General features: G+C 43.3%; 2 long non-coding RNA genes across 2 annotated transcripts; one reads left to right on the forward strand and one right to left on the reverse strand.

Moving 5' to 3' along the window:
- Positions 1 to 800: 800 nt before the first annotated feature.
- Positions 801 to 7,906, reverse strand: LOC121870180. Its single transcript, XR_006089668.1, has 3 exons — positions 7,570 to 7,906; positions 4,939 to 5,046; positions 801 to 1,167 (listed from the first exon to the last, which is right to left on the reverse strand). It is a non-coding gene; the product is annotated as an uncharacterized LOC121870180 (long non-coding RNA).
- Positions 2,284 to 5,146, forward strand: LOC121870181. Its single transcript, XR_006089669.1, has 2 exons — positions 2,284 to 2,707; positions 2,740 to 5,146. It is a non-coding gene; the product is annotated as an uncharacterized LOC121870181 (long non-coding RNA).
- Positions 7,907 to 14,565: the final 6,659 nt, after the last annotated feature.

Genomic DNA, 14,565 nt, shown 5'->3' on the forward strand with positions numbered 1-14,565 from the left:
CAGGCACGGCGACCCTCAGTTTATAGAACGTAGTGTTTATAGTGAAGGTTTTGCTGTTCCATTACCCTCAAAAACTTGGGTCGACCTATAAATGTGGCATATCATAAATTAATGATTTCTTGGTCAAAAAATCAGAGTCGACCTATAAACGAGGTAGAATTATAGACAAGTATATACGTATGTGCTGTTACCATTATTTGTATTGTCCAACACCTGGCAAACTACAGCGCCACCCAAACTACCATTAGTAGTATCAGTACAGTGCACGAAACAGACATGTGCTCTGTCTGGACAGATTGGTAAGACTGTCGGGTGAGCCGTTAGATCTACCAATATTGATGTGGTTTACTACCCCAATGGTAGTTTGAAGGGCACGGTAGTTTGCCAGGTATTGGACAATATAACGATACCAAAAAAGAAAAACTTGTGATACAAGTACAAACTAAAAATTTACAAACCTTACAAAAAATTAGACCTAAATTGTATAGGCGTTCAATAACCTACTGCTGTCGAAGAGCCCGTTGAAAGATTATGAACTAGACCAAATATACTGGCCCACTCACAGACAAACTTGCTGCCCTTGTTGCTTCAAAGCAAAATTCTAAACTTAAATTCTGATAAAAAACACAACAATGACTCAGAATAAAAACCTTCTAATATATCCTTACCCTATTGTTCTGAGAGAGCTGCAAATACTTATTTATAATGCTACAATACAAACCTCGACCATACAGTAGTCCAGGGGTGGGCAAAGCACGGCCCGCGGGTCACATTTGGCCCGCCAAATTTTTTCTGCGGCCCGCCATTGCACTTGGCAATCAGATTTTTTTTTTTTTATTAATTACAGAAAGGACAATTTTGGAAGTTGGGTGGACATAGCAGCAATACTGGCTCGTCACTGTTAACTTGATAGTGAGAACACCTGCATTAGGTACAGGTGTGGTATGGGAATCCATTAATTATAACTATTAGGTCAAGGGAGACTAAACCTTTTACCTGAGAACCCATCTTTGACCTCATGGGAATTCTCAACGTGTCTTTCTTCTCCAGAGGAACTGTTGCACCCACACCTCACCATCGTGACCTGACTCAGACGTCCAGCGCAGCAGCAACACTAATCGCATTCTCCTTTGTGCTGCTGACTGACACCACCCTACCTCCAGTACCCTAAGGAAGGAAGAGATGAGAACATCTGGACAGAAGTGGAATTTCAGCCATCAAAATCGATTCTGTCCTAATAATGTTGAAGCAATTAGTGCTAATTGCATTGCATTTTAACTATATTAGTATTAATAGTAGTATTAATATTAGTACATATCATAATAAATTATATTAGCTCAGATATGTGTTTATTTACCCACATTTTCACTATGTACTTTTTATCTTATCTTATTTCCTGTATTTACAAATACAAGGTTTTACTTTGTGTTAATATAATACATTTGTATCTACATTAAGTGTGTGGCCCGCGAAGTGGGCCACCATTCATGAAGTGGCCCTCCATCAAAAATAATTGCCCACCCCTGCAGTAGTCCCTGACGCCGGTGCTTTATAACCTAAGTGCAGTATGGCTCAACTCAACCTGGTACAGATATAAACCAAATAGATGCCATGAACACCACCCAACCTACACAATCTATAGTTTACGCTTATAATATTTAATAAATAGCCCACTAAGGCGCCCAGAAGCCCCAAGGCCAATATCTTAAAAGTAAGACAAATCCCGATTGACTCAGGAAGATAACCCAGGACAAGAAGGCCCCACACCACCAATTGTTAGCCTCATTATCGACCTAGTCATAGCGACTCTCTTATCGTTAACCTGACTTATCCACCTTGAGTTAAATAAACCCATTAAGCTACAAGTACCTACAAGCAAGGCAGCCAGAAAAAGGAACACAAACCAGGGACTAGGCTCATAGATTACGTGGAGGAAATTTATGATGCGGTGGAAGCATACGGCCGTGTAAGACGCACCCCCCCCCCCATTTTACCAGGGAGTATTTAAGAAAAAACTAATGTATCCACAGTACCAGTAAATGTGAGGAATATATAAAAATAATACCAATAAAGATACAGCAAAAATACTCTATTGCCAAACCAGTAAATAAAAGCTTTATGGCAGCTTAACACAGTCAACATACTGTACTCCCTGTTTACCATAGTTGCTATGGTCGGTTCCCTACCAACACACCACCACCAGCCATCCTCCAGCTCCCCCACTGAGCCAGCTAACTCGTGTACAGTATATTCCTTTTATGTGTTTGTCCTTAAAACAATTATTTCTTTTATTTTTTTTCACTGTATGTATGTAGGATGGTGTGTGCATGTATATCGGTAAATGCAAATGAAAAAAGCTGCGTATACTATATCTACCTGAAAATACCAGTTGAAAAACAACAGCTTGGCCCACTAGCCTGTTGCCTACAATGCCGCCACCAATGTTAACAGATGTAATGGTGAAAAGAGAGTTATCTGTAAATTTTCATTTGTATCAGGTCTTTGTAGATTTTAAAATAAATGTGGCAGGTATGGCATTAATAGATAGTAATGCTTGTTCATAAATGGTTACTGCTTAGCTGCCTCTCAAGAGTTGGGCATACAGACGTTAATTATCTCGGGTTATCATCAGTACAGTAATTATAAATCCGGCTTTTATTTTTACGATACGTAATTATCTTTTAATTAATTAAAAATAATGTGTAAAGTAAGCAAAACCATTTTTAATTGTGGAGTTAGGTTAGGTAGAATTTAGCCTTCTGGAGACAGCAACTGGGGGAATTCATTAGCTTACGGGAGACAACTTCACAAATAGGACGCAGGCTGATTTTTTAGCCCCCTTTCAGACAAAATAGTGTGTCTTATATGCCATAAAATATTGTACTCCTAGGGCTCTGCTATTAGCGCCCATAACCAGTTCTAAGGGACAACCCTACCACAGGAACCAAACCCAAAAAGGCACCTTTTTGCAAAATCTGCATCCATCCTCAAATGGGTTCGTCAAGCGTACAAATTGTAAAATTCTTTAGATTCTTCGACACGTGGTGAATCCGATGCACAGTTCCTGGAAGGACTGGCTTCCACAAGTAGCAGAATCCATCAATGGATCTATCAATAGCTTTTCAGGAAAATAGCCATACTACATAATTTATGGTGCCAAAAGATGCTTGCTCTATGATCAACTAGCAGGAACCCCACAACCTGTATGCAACATGGATGACCATGCCAAGAAGCAAATCAATGTTTTCACAGCATTCATGAAAAAGTACAAAAGCATTTAACAGCCTCACGTGCTGAAATGATCTGCAAGCAACATAAAAACCCAAGCCTGTAACTCCAAAAATAGGAGACGCAGTAACGACAAAAGCACCGGAACGTACATCAAAACTTTTGCCTAAATTCACAGGTCCCTACCTGATTAAAGGAAAAGAACATGGAAACAAATTTCATGTAGTTGACCCAACGACAAATGTCACTGACATAGTTCATGTAGATAGAATGATAAAAGTTAGCAGACACTTAGTAGGGACCCCTAATGTCCGTTAATTACAGCCTACTTCTACTACGACAGTTGCTCAACACAACAATAAACAATACATCACAACAATAGACAATAAATATCATCAAAAACTGTGATCAGCAAACAAAAAACATTAATTATCCTCACCCCTTTCAGGCATGGCTTGGATATCGCTACTCCTGTTGGCATGGAACGCTGTGGCAACAGCTGCATCCCCAGCAAACATCATCAAATCCAAAGCTTTAGTTGCCCCACTGAGCAAAGTACTTATAGTGGAAGATGTCGTAACTGTCAAGTACCAGCACCAAAGTTTAGTGATATATGCCTGAGGTCAATAGCTGTCCACATTGAAACAGCTATAAGTACACAAGATCTCAAACAACAGTCTACCATCTCACTTCATAACGCCTATATGAAGCGTCTACTCAAATGTGTATGCACTTGGAGGGAAAGCTGCCCACGACTCCTGAAGACGTCAGGAACAATGTTCATTCTCATAAAAACCGTGGTCTATTTAATTTTGTCGAGTTATTAAGTAACACCCTATTTGGTACGGCAACTGCAGAAGATGTAGCTAAACTAGGGAAACGAATGAACGTCTTAAACAGCAGTAAAAAAAAGTAATCAACTAACATGCATGCAACTGAAGCCTCTGTGCAAGCTTTCACTGTTACCAATGATCGGCTCATAGCCGATTCAGTGAATGCAGGTCTAGTCATGTAGATGCACAACTATTGCCGGTTGGTCAATTTATTGCCGCTTTACATATAGCTCACGGTCGCTACCTAATGATACTGGACACAGAAATAGTCCAGGTATGAATCCCTGGGAAGGATCTCATTTACCTAACAAGAGTAGTGTGCACCTTGGTGCTAACAATCAGCTGCAGTACCTGTGTATATTATTATTAGTAGTTTATATATGCACAAAAATGAAGGTCAGATTTGAGTCAAACACCAAAAGTACACACGAAAGAAAACTTATTCTTATACCAAAAAAGCCAACCCACCAAACTTAACCTAACTTATAGGGAAATGAAGAGAAAACACGGGCTTAGTGAGGAGTATAACCTCAGGTAAACATGGCCTGCGGACAGTCAATGGATTAACCTTCCTTTTGTCAGAAAGTAAAAATTCACCTAGGAATCTTTTTCTTGTGTAATAAACAACAGAAATATGGTTAGTTATCATGACTTTTGTTATAGAGGATAATAAATAACACGATACAGTATGTCCACCTGTGCTTGACGACTCCACTACCTGTGCTTGATGACCCCACACCTGTGTTGACGACGACCCAACATAATCTACTAAATTAACCATTAAATTCGTTTTATCTCGCCACAATATTATATATAATAAGCACTTGGCATTATAATTATTATATATCTGATATAATATTGTTATTAAATGTGTTACCAAGGGCTCAGCCAGTTGTTTCCTGGACTGTCAAATGGTTCTTTACACTCCAAGTCCGCCATGTTTGCTTCACTAGGTACGAGGCTTGGCACTCTTGGCCTCACGCACCTAAAACAAAAATAACAAAAGTTTATAATTTATTTAATCTGTACATTAATGTATAATAGAATGTGTTTGCATTAAGATAGAATAAAAAAATATGTTTCTATTTCATGGATATCCTTTTACATTAATGTTGATCTATTGTGATACTTTACTGTACTTATTTTGAGAAAGTTATATTTGGTCTGAGCATTTTGAGGAACATTGTGGGAATATTTAAATGTATGCAGAGTTCCATATAAAAATGGCAATAATTGAGATGTACAACGATAATTATTGAATCAACATTACTGTATAGACGAGAATGAAGAGCATGTGTGAGAACAATGTTCATGATAGTAGGAACAGGAAAAACATAAATAAGGAAGAGGGTCTGTTCCAGTGATGAGTAGAAGCATAGTACAGAAGTAGGGAGAGGGGATATCCCAGATGGAAGGATAAGGCGAGGGCTGAAATAAAAGTGGGGGAAATGGACATCCTGAAAGCAAGTGTGTGCATGTAAATATGAAGCACAGTACAGCATAGTTATATTTCAGGAGGGACGTTTTGTTAGATTGTATGAAGCGATAAGATACACCCAACTTTGGAAGAACACATCTCTTATAGGAGTGAATGCTGTGGGTAATAACGAATGAAGAGAGTATTTACACATTTCCAGCCACATCATATTAAACGATCGAAAATTAATATTCACTAAATTTATCAGTAATTTTATATTTATGAGACAATAACCATAAGACTGATCCTCAGTTCTTAACATCTTCACTTATACAGACTTTTATCCTGGACAGGCACACAGTAGAGTACTTTAATTTAGTACAGGTACTGTACTGTGCTGTATATTTTGTCATTTACGTAGAAGATTGAAGAGCTAAACTCTCACCTTTGTTGTTTAGGCACCATTTATTAAACTCATACTGTGTACTGCAATGTGCTTTCACATCAATAAGGATCAAGTTCAACTTATGTTTAAAGTAACTAATTTAAGGACTGTTCTGATACAGGTTAATATAAACAACTTTGTCTCCAAGTAAAATCTTTGCTAGCTGGATAACTAGAAAACTAAATGCTGTACAGTATTCCTTTTTCTGGACTTTTTTTTTTCAAAGAAAATTGGGCGAAAATATTCCTACTAGTCCTGTCAGCTTGAATGCAGCTGAGCCAGTTGGAATAATTTGATGCACTACAGACCACAAGATGATAGATGGCTGCAAATAATGGGAAACAATTAATTGTTTTTCTACTGTATTTAATAAAGATACTGTACTAAGCATTGGACGACACCTGTAATGGGTGATGGCTTCCTGCCCAGCCCAGTGAAAATCAAAACATAATTCACAAGTTTCTTTAAATTTCCTTTATTTTTTCTTATCCCGTCTGGTAAAACAGTGACCACAAACTTGTGTACACGTATTCCTCAGGCTAGCAGAGGTTTTACGATACAGTACTTAACAAAGTTATTTTATACGTAATGTATATTAATGCATATTTTAGATGGTATCCACACATATACCTAGAACTTGAGGAACAGTGATGATGCATAATGCTGTAAACAAAGCACAAACCTTTCCTCAAACAAATGTAAGCATTTAATGATAACATCAAGGACAAATAACCAAATCATATTGACCATCTATGGTGAAACATGACAATATAAGGAAGGCACCAATGAGGAGCCCAAATTTACAAAAATGTATTATTAGCCCAATTGGGGACATTAATTATTACCATACACACTCTTTTGCACAGTGAGGCAAATGAATGACTTTCAAGTATTTTTCATTAACTCAGTAATAAGTACTACCCAAGGACTAGTCTGAAACTCTTGCATATTGATCATATTATAATCTATTCATTGCATATACAGTACCAGTAAATTGGCTAGAGGAGGACTGTGGCTCTTAATGCTACTCCTCTTTACAGTTCAGTGCTCTTTTTCTAATTCCTTGTAAAAGCCAAATTCAAAAATACCATTCAGGACATTATATTATTATTTTGAATTAGGTATTCTTGAGAATAATTTATTCATCAAAAAGAGAAAACATTACCTTCATGTATTTAACAAAATACATCTAAGATGTACAGTACAACAAATTCTCATAACACTTTCTTTCCACAAACCTTCTGGTACGAATGGCTAGTTGTATTTGTGTTGTTTAATTCTAGTTGCATTTATAAAGTTCCTTGCAAGGAATGTAATATGTTTTACTTAGGCCATTCATAACCTTCATGTCCATAAACCTAATAGGCAGGGACGGTTTTTCGTTATACACATGAGTAAAAACCCCAACAAAACCAGACCTAAACCTACTGTGTGTGTTGGTATACGTTCTCGAGTTGTTGGTAAGGTTTAATGTTAGATTTTCTTAATGTTTCTGAATGTAAAGTGTACTGATAAGATATTGTATTTGATGTTGTTGCTAGGGGTAGCGGCGAGTCAGACGTATTAACCCATAACAATTTTAATAGCTCTGTGTGCCAATTGTAATACATGGCATAACACTAACTAAACCAAAGTTTTAATCATACCTTAATTTAAATTCCTGGCGGAGGGTGAATCAAGTCCTGGTGTAGTTAACTGTGGTGAATACTCTTGTAGTTCCCACATGTTTTAATTGACTTCACTTCAAAAAGGACACTTGGAAAATTCACTACGGTACCTCGTCGTACTTTTAATGTTCACTAGAAAAAGGGATTCCACGCGTGAATTTTTCTTTAACCTTCAATTAGGTTCACTACCTCCGTTAACACTATTTATTTCCATTAATCCAATCAAGTTATGGGCCCATAACACTTCACTTGGCATCAGTGACAAATATCCTCTAATCTCATTGAGTCACGTCAGGTCACTTCACCTTTTAACCAATATTTCCCATATATTAACACAACACTTCACGTTACGGGCCCTCCAGCACTCCACAACACCGAACACTTCCACTTATATCAGTATATAACACCGAAAGAGTATCAAGTTTTTAAGGCAATTGTCAAAAATGAAGGAATAATGCACACGTCCACCTTGACCATGTACTGGACACGACCAGCGAGTCATGTTGTGGCTGTCAGCTGGCCCACACATGTTGCCATATCGCCGACATTTATTTATTTTTAATTCTCTATCGTATAAATCGTTGTTGATGTTAGAATAATGACGTATATCAATTATATTCTAATTTATCTTATTATTATTATTATTATTATTATTACAGTTAATATTATCATTATTATTTTATTTTTTATTTCGTTTTATCATAAATTTTATTTATGATGATGATGATGATGATGATGATGATGATTGATTATTATTATTATTATTACTATTATCATTATTATTATTATTATTATTATTACATTTTCGCCCCCCAGGCCCCGATGTGGGTCAGCGACCTGTGCCCGGGTGAGCTAATCCCCGTAAAACAAAACTATCAAACAAGCACTGGAACGACTCTTTACGGTACTTAAACAACAATTCAATAATTATCTTATCACTCATATATTACCGTTACTATGCGAGATTTAAATTACTTTGTAGAAGATTTTAACGAAGACGAAAACAAATAAATAAAATAAAATCAATAAATAAAACATGCTATACGGGGTACTCGACGGAGGCCTCCTCCCCACCCTGACCCCGCCTCCCTTGCCTGCTCTTTAATGGAGGACTGGGCACGAGCTTCCTCCCCTGAGGCACTTCCAGATCCACTGCAGGAGGCAGTGCAGGCCCGCGTCTGAGCCTGTTGTTCGTGCTGCGCTTACCTCCCCTGCCCCCACTGATCATCCCATCACAGGCAGGTAAGCGCCGCTCCTCTAGTCTCCTTTATATACGTGTAAATTTTTTGCCCGACTGCCTACAGTCAAAATGGCCAAGAGAAATGGTTATTCTTTTGGGTAGTGTTTAATATACTTAATTATGGCGTAATAAATGCTGATTTAAGTAAAAACTTGCCGGCCGGTTGATACAGTTCACTTGCCTCATAGGGTCGTATCCCCAAGTTTCACTGGGCTCTAAGGCCCATGGTACCTACTGTGCAGCTTAAACAAATACATTAATATGGTTTAGTATTATATTAAGTGGCTCTCTAACGTCTAACCAGTAATTTCTTAATGTTTTAGGCAAATATACCGCAAATGAGTCATGACAAACGAGCCTAAACTATGAGCCGGTAGTGAGTAACGAGCGTAAACCGTTCATCAGTATTTAGGTAATAATTAACCAGTAAGTGAGTACAATGACCAGATTGGGTTAGATTACTGTTTTATTTATTTTTTATTTCTTGCTTCGAAGCCCAACACACTTATGGGGGAGCCGGGTGGTCATAACTCAACAACTGCGCAGTTCATCACCACCACTGTATTCACCATTGACAACTGCGCCGCATTCACTAGATTTAACACAAATAGAAGTATTTTTGGCGGAATTAAGATGTATTTTTACTGGCTAGTTCTTTGCTTTCTCTTTAGCTACGATTTCTGGGAGTTGAAACAATTTATTAAGGGTTCTAGCCGGGCGGGGTGAGGCGAGGGAGGAGCCGGGCGGGGGTGTGAGCGGGTGGGGAGCCAGGCGGGGGTGGGAGGCAGGGGAGGGCCGGGCAGGGGTGAGGCGATGTAAGGGGAGCCGGGCAGGGTGGGGGAGGCCGAGGTAGGGGCAGGGCGGGGTGAGGCAAACGAGGGAGGGAGGGAGCCTGGCAGGGAGGCAGGAGCCAGGAAGCTTGGCGGGGCGAGGTGGTGGGGAGCCGGGCAGGGGTGAGGCAGTAGGGGAGCCAGGCAGGGGTGAGGCAGGGAGGGGAGCCGGGCAGGGTGGGCGGAGTGGGGAGCCAGGCGGGGTGAGGAGGAGCAGGTAGGGGCCGGGCAGCAGGGTGAGGCGAGGTGGGGCCAGGCGGGGTGTGAGGCGAGGGAGGGAGGGGCCTGGCGGGGTGAGGGCGATGTAAGGGGCCGGGCAGGGGCAAGGCAGGGGAGGGAGGCCGGGCAGGGGTGAGGCGGTGGGGAGCCCGGGCGGGGTGAGGCAGAGCGAGGGAGGGAGGGCCTGGCGGGGCGATGTAGGGGAGCCAGGGCAGGGGTGGGAGCGAGGAGTGGGAGCCGGGCAGGGTGGGCAGGGAGGGCCGGGCAGGGGTGAGGGGGAGGCCGGGCAGGGGTGAGGCAGGTAGAGAGCCGGGCGGGAGGTGGGAACTTGAGGAGGAGCCGGGCGGGGTGTGAGGCGATGAGGGAGGCCGGGCGGGGTGAGGCAGGGTAAGGAGCCGGGCAGGGGTGAGGAGCGATGTAGGGGAGATCGGGCAGGGTGAGGCGATGTAAGGGAGCCAGGCGGGGGTGAGGCGGAGTGGGGGCTTCGGGCAGGGGGTGAGGCGGGGAGGGAGCCAGGCAGGGTGAGGCGATGTAGGGAGCCAGGCAGGGTGAGGCAGGGTGGGGCTGGGCAGGGTGAAGGCAGGGAGGGGAGGGAGGAGCCTGGCGGGGGCAGGCAGGGAGCTTGGCGAGGCGAGGTGTGGTGAGGGAGCCAGGCAAGGTGAGGTGAGGGAGGGAGCCGGGCGGGGTGGGGGCCGAGGTGGGGAGCCAGGCGGGTGAGGCAGAGGTGGGGAGCCAGGCCGGGGTGAGGCGGGGGCCAGGCAGGGGTGAGGGAGGAGGCGATGTAGGGGGCCAGGCGGGGTGAGCGAGGTGGGGAGCCGGGCAGGGAGGTGAGGCAGGGGAGGGAGGGAGCCTGGCGGGGCCGAGGAGCAGGGGAGGCAGCGAGGCGAGGTGTGGTAGGGGAGCCGGGCAAGGTGGGGAGTGAGGGAGGAGCCGGGCGGGGGTGAGGCAGGTAGGGAGCCGGGCCGAGATTCAGGAGGAGCGAGGGAGGGAGGAGGGAGCCTGGCAGGGCAGGGCAGAGGCCTGGCGAGGCGAGGTGAGGTAGGGAGCCAGGCAAGGTGAGGTGAGGTAGGGAGTCAGGGGAGGGAGGGAGAGAGGGAGGGAGGAGGGGAGCCGGGCAGGGGTGAGGCAGGTAGGGGAGCCGGGGCGTGGTGAGGTGAGGGAGGGAGGGGGCCTGGCGGGGCAGGTGAGGTGAGGTAGGGAGCCAGGGCTGGTGAGGTGAGGTAGGGAGTGGAGGGGGAGGGAGGTAGGAAGGAAGGAAGGAAGGAAGGAGGAAGGAAGGAAGGAAGGGAGGAGGGAGGAGGGAGCCAGCCGGTCTGGGTAAGGCGAGGCGAGGCAAAGGGAGGGAGCCGGGCGAGGCGAGGGATGGGGCGAGGCGAGGGATGGGGCGAGCCTGGCGGTGCGAGGCGAGGTAGGGACCCGGGCAAGGTGAGGTGAGGTAGGGAGCCGGGCGAGGCGAGGTAGGGAGCCGGGCTAGGCGAGGTAGGGAGCCGGGCGAGGCGAGGTAGGGAGCCGGGCGAGGCGAGGCGAGGGAAGGGGCGGGGCGAGGCGAGGTAGGGAGCCGGGCGAGGCGAGGTAGGGAGCCGGGCAACGTGAGGTGAGGCAGGGGGCGGGGCGGGGCTAGGCTAGGCTAGAGGGCGAGACGTTTCAGAATACAGTATATATTAAATCCCGTAACATTAAGGTTCCTGGTAATTTTTTAAAAGTGGACAACCATGGATTTTACAATCGGAAAAACCCATTGGTCAACAACCAAAAAGCACCATAACTAACCTAACAACGTAACGTAACGTAACCTGGAGGTTCCTTGGTTGTCTCCTGGTGAAAAAAGGTACACAACAATTAGAAAGTAAAACAAAATAATATTAGCGCATTTGTGTTTAGATCGGTTATGACCTCCATTTCCGTCGGAAATTGGTCGTTTTTTATAGATTGTTTTGGTGAGGTGTTTTCCGAAAAAAATATTGGCTCGGCGAATGCAAAATGCAAAAAAAAAAAAACCCTATAAAAACATAAACCGGACCTAATCTAACTGACTCTCACCATATGTTGGAATCCCTTATTTCTTACCTTATTGGCCTGGTTCTCGTTGGAGTTACCACATGTGTTGGTCTTGGCGACACTTACATTCGTTCTTGCATTAATGACACTTTACGGAGGTCGGGAAAACAACATGAGATCTAAAAATGCTATAGTTTTAGTGTGGAGGTAATGGTTTATGTAAGCAGTTGGGGACAGTGAGTACACGTAGTAGATGGAAGTTGCAAGTTTAATTTTCATTCTACGTAAATTACAACTTTAAGCATGTTGCAGGTGACAGCTGGTGTACTTGAAGGCCAATGGAGAAGTGACAGAACCTTGAGCAACATTTAACACCCAGCATGTTACTTCAGCCTCATCAGTTAAGTTACTTCACATATTATCTTGACTATTACTGTATGGTCAGCCAATAAACCACTCAACACTGTGCTCCTACACTGGGGCAGTGGAGGGTGTGTGTGTGGGACCTGGCTGACTGTGCATGTTGGAGGGCTCTGGAGGACTGTGTGTGTGTGTGACTGACTGACTGACTGTGTGTGTGTGTTGGAGGACTGTGTGTGTGTGTGTGTGTGTGTGTGTTGGAGGACTGTGTGTGTGTGTGTGTGTGTGTGTGTGTGTGTGTGTGTGTGTTGGAGGACTGTGTGTGTGTGTGTGTTGGAGGACTGTGTGTGTGTGTGTTGGAGGGGACTGTGTGTTGGAGAGGGACTGTGTGTGTGTGTTGGAGGGACTGTGTGTGTGTGTGTGTGTGTGTGTGTGTGTGTGTGTGTTGGAAGACTGTGTGTGTGTGTGTGTGTGTGTGTTGGAGGACTGTGTGTGTGTGTGTGTGTTGGAGGGACTGTGTGTGTGTGTGTGTTGGAGGACTGTGTGTGTGTGTGTGTGTGTTTTGGAGGACTGTGTGTGTGTGTGTGTGTGTGTGTGTGTGTTGGAGGACTGTGTGTGTGTGTGTGTTGTGTGTGTGTTGGAGGACTGTGTGTGTGTGTGTGTGTGTGTGTGTTGGAGGGACTGTGTGTGTGTGTGTGTGTGTGTGTTGGAGGACTGTGTGTGTGTGTGTGTGTGTTGGAGGACTGTGTGTGTGTTGGAGGGCTCGGTATTATTGCAGTTTCGGCCAGTACATGCCTGACTTTTAACCATCCCCAACCTTTAGATCTCCTTATTGGAGTATTTCTAACACCATTTTAACCAGGGAGCAAAGAATGTCAGAAAGGAGTTTTAAAGATTTCCATGCTTTTTTGGGGGGGGGGATATAATTCTAAAGAGGGTGCTTTCCCCTGGAAATAAAGGCCACATTTCATTGAATCGACCCAAAATACACAGGATAAACGAATTTCTAAACTACGAGGGCATATTCGACGAAACTGCAATTTTACAACGGGCTCTGGAGAGCTGTTTTAAGATAAACTGAGCTGGGAGTCAAATTAAGATTAGCTGCAGAGATTTGGGAAAGCTTAATAAAGTGCTATAAAAATGTACAGGACTAAATGGCAATTAGTTACAGTATTGGTGAGCATTAGTAGTAGTAATGTGATTAATAGTAAGTAAAGCTGGTTGTTAGTAGGTGGGTTTTAACTAACAAATTAACTAACCTAATCAGCCTAACATAGATTAAATGTAACTAATCTAGACTAACCCAAATATTAAGTTACCTATTATATAGTTTATATATTGGATAACAAATATATTAAAGAATGTAACTTAAAATTTGCCACAAGTTAACTGATCATGAATTCAGAAAGTTAAAAAATTTCACTTGTTTAAATTATTAAAAATCAATAGCTTGCGTACTTTGCAGTTTCCTTTTCAAAATCTAATCGTGTACTGTACTGACTTTCTCCTCAGGTTAAGCTGGCCAGAAGTAACATCATACTGAACCTAAGGAGAAATAACTTAAAATGCCAGAACAGGTAAAGTCAACTTACGGAGTTTTATTTAGGCAAGGGAAGCTTGTGGGACTTGTGAAATCATTAAACATTGTGTGGGTGTGGCTTGTTGTAATTAGGGTGGGGGGACAATATGGCTTGTGTGTTGGCATATGGGGTGAGCAGGTGTGTTGGTAAAGTTTTTCATTCAAGCTAAATGTGACCAAGTTGTCAAGGGGAATACCTAAGGGGGCTTGAGGGGTGGGAGGAAGGGAGGGAGGATTCAGTAAGTGAACAGTGGTAAACTGTTGTGTATGAAGCAGTGTGGAGAGATTTAGTAGTGTAGCAGTATTGGTGATGAAGGCTTGTTATGATTGGCTATACTATTGTTGTGGTAAATGTTAGTTGTTGAGGTATCAAGAAAACTAAAACACTAATGCAACTTAAAATAAGATCTTTTGTAGATAAGGTATTTAAATAAACAATTGGGGACAGTATAAGTACATGTAGTCTGGTGGTAGATGGAAATTGTATGTTTAATCTTCATTGTACATAAATTACAACTTTAAACATGTTGCAGGTGACAGCTGACGTACGTGAATGCCAATGTAGAGGAAGTGACCGACACCTTGAGCAAGATGTAACACCCAGCATGTTACTTCAGCCTTCTTAGGTAAATTACTTATGTATCTTAGTATGGCCATCCCCTAAAACTACTGGAAGTAAGACTCGAGAGGAGGGACTTACTTTGTGTGAAGGGTTGGAAAGGAGGAGCATTGGGCGGTGGAGGGGC

Source organism: Homarus americanus, unplaced genomic scaffold, assembly GCF_018991925.1.
Source record: "Homarus americanus isolate GMGI-L3 unplaced genomic scaffold, GMGI_Hamer_2.0 scaffold55865, whole genome shotgun sequence".
NCBI classification, from domain to species: domain Eukaryota; kingdom Metazoa; phylum Arthropoda; class Malacostraca; order Decapoda; family Nephropidae; genus Homarus; species Homarus americanus.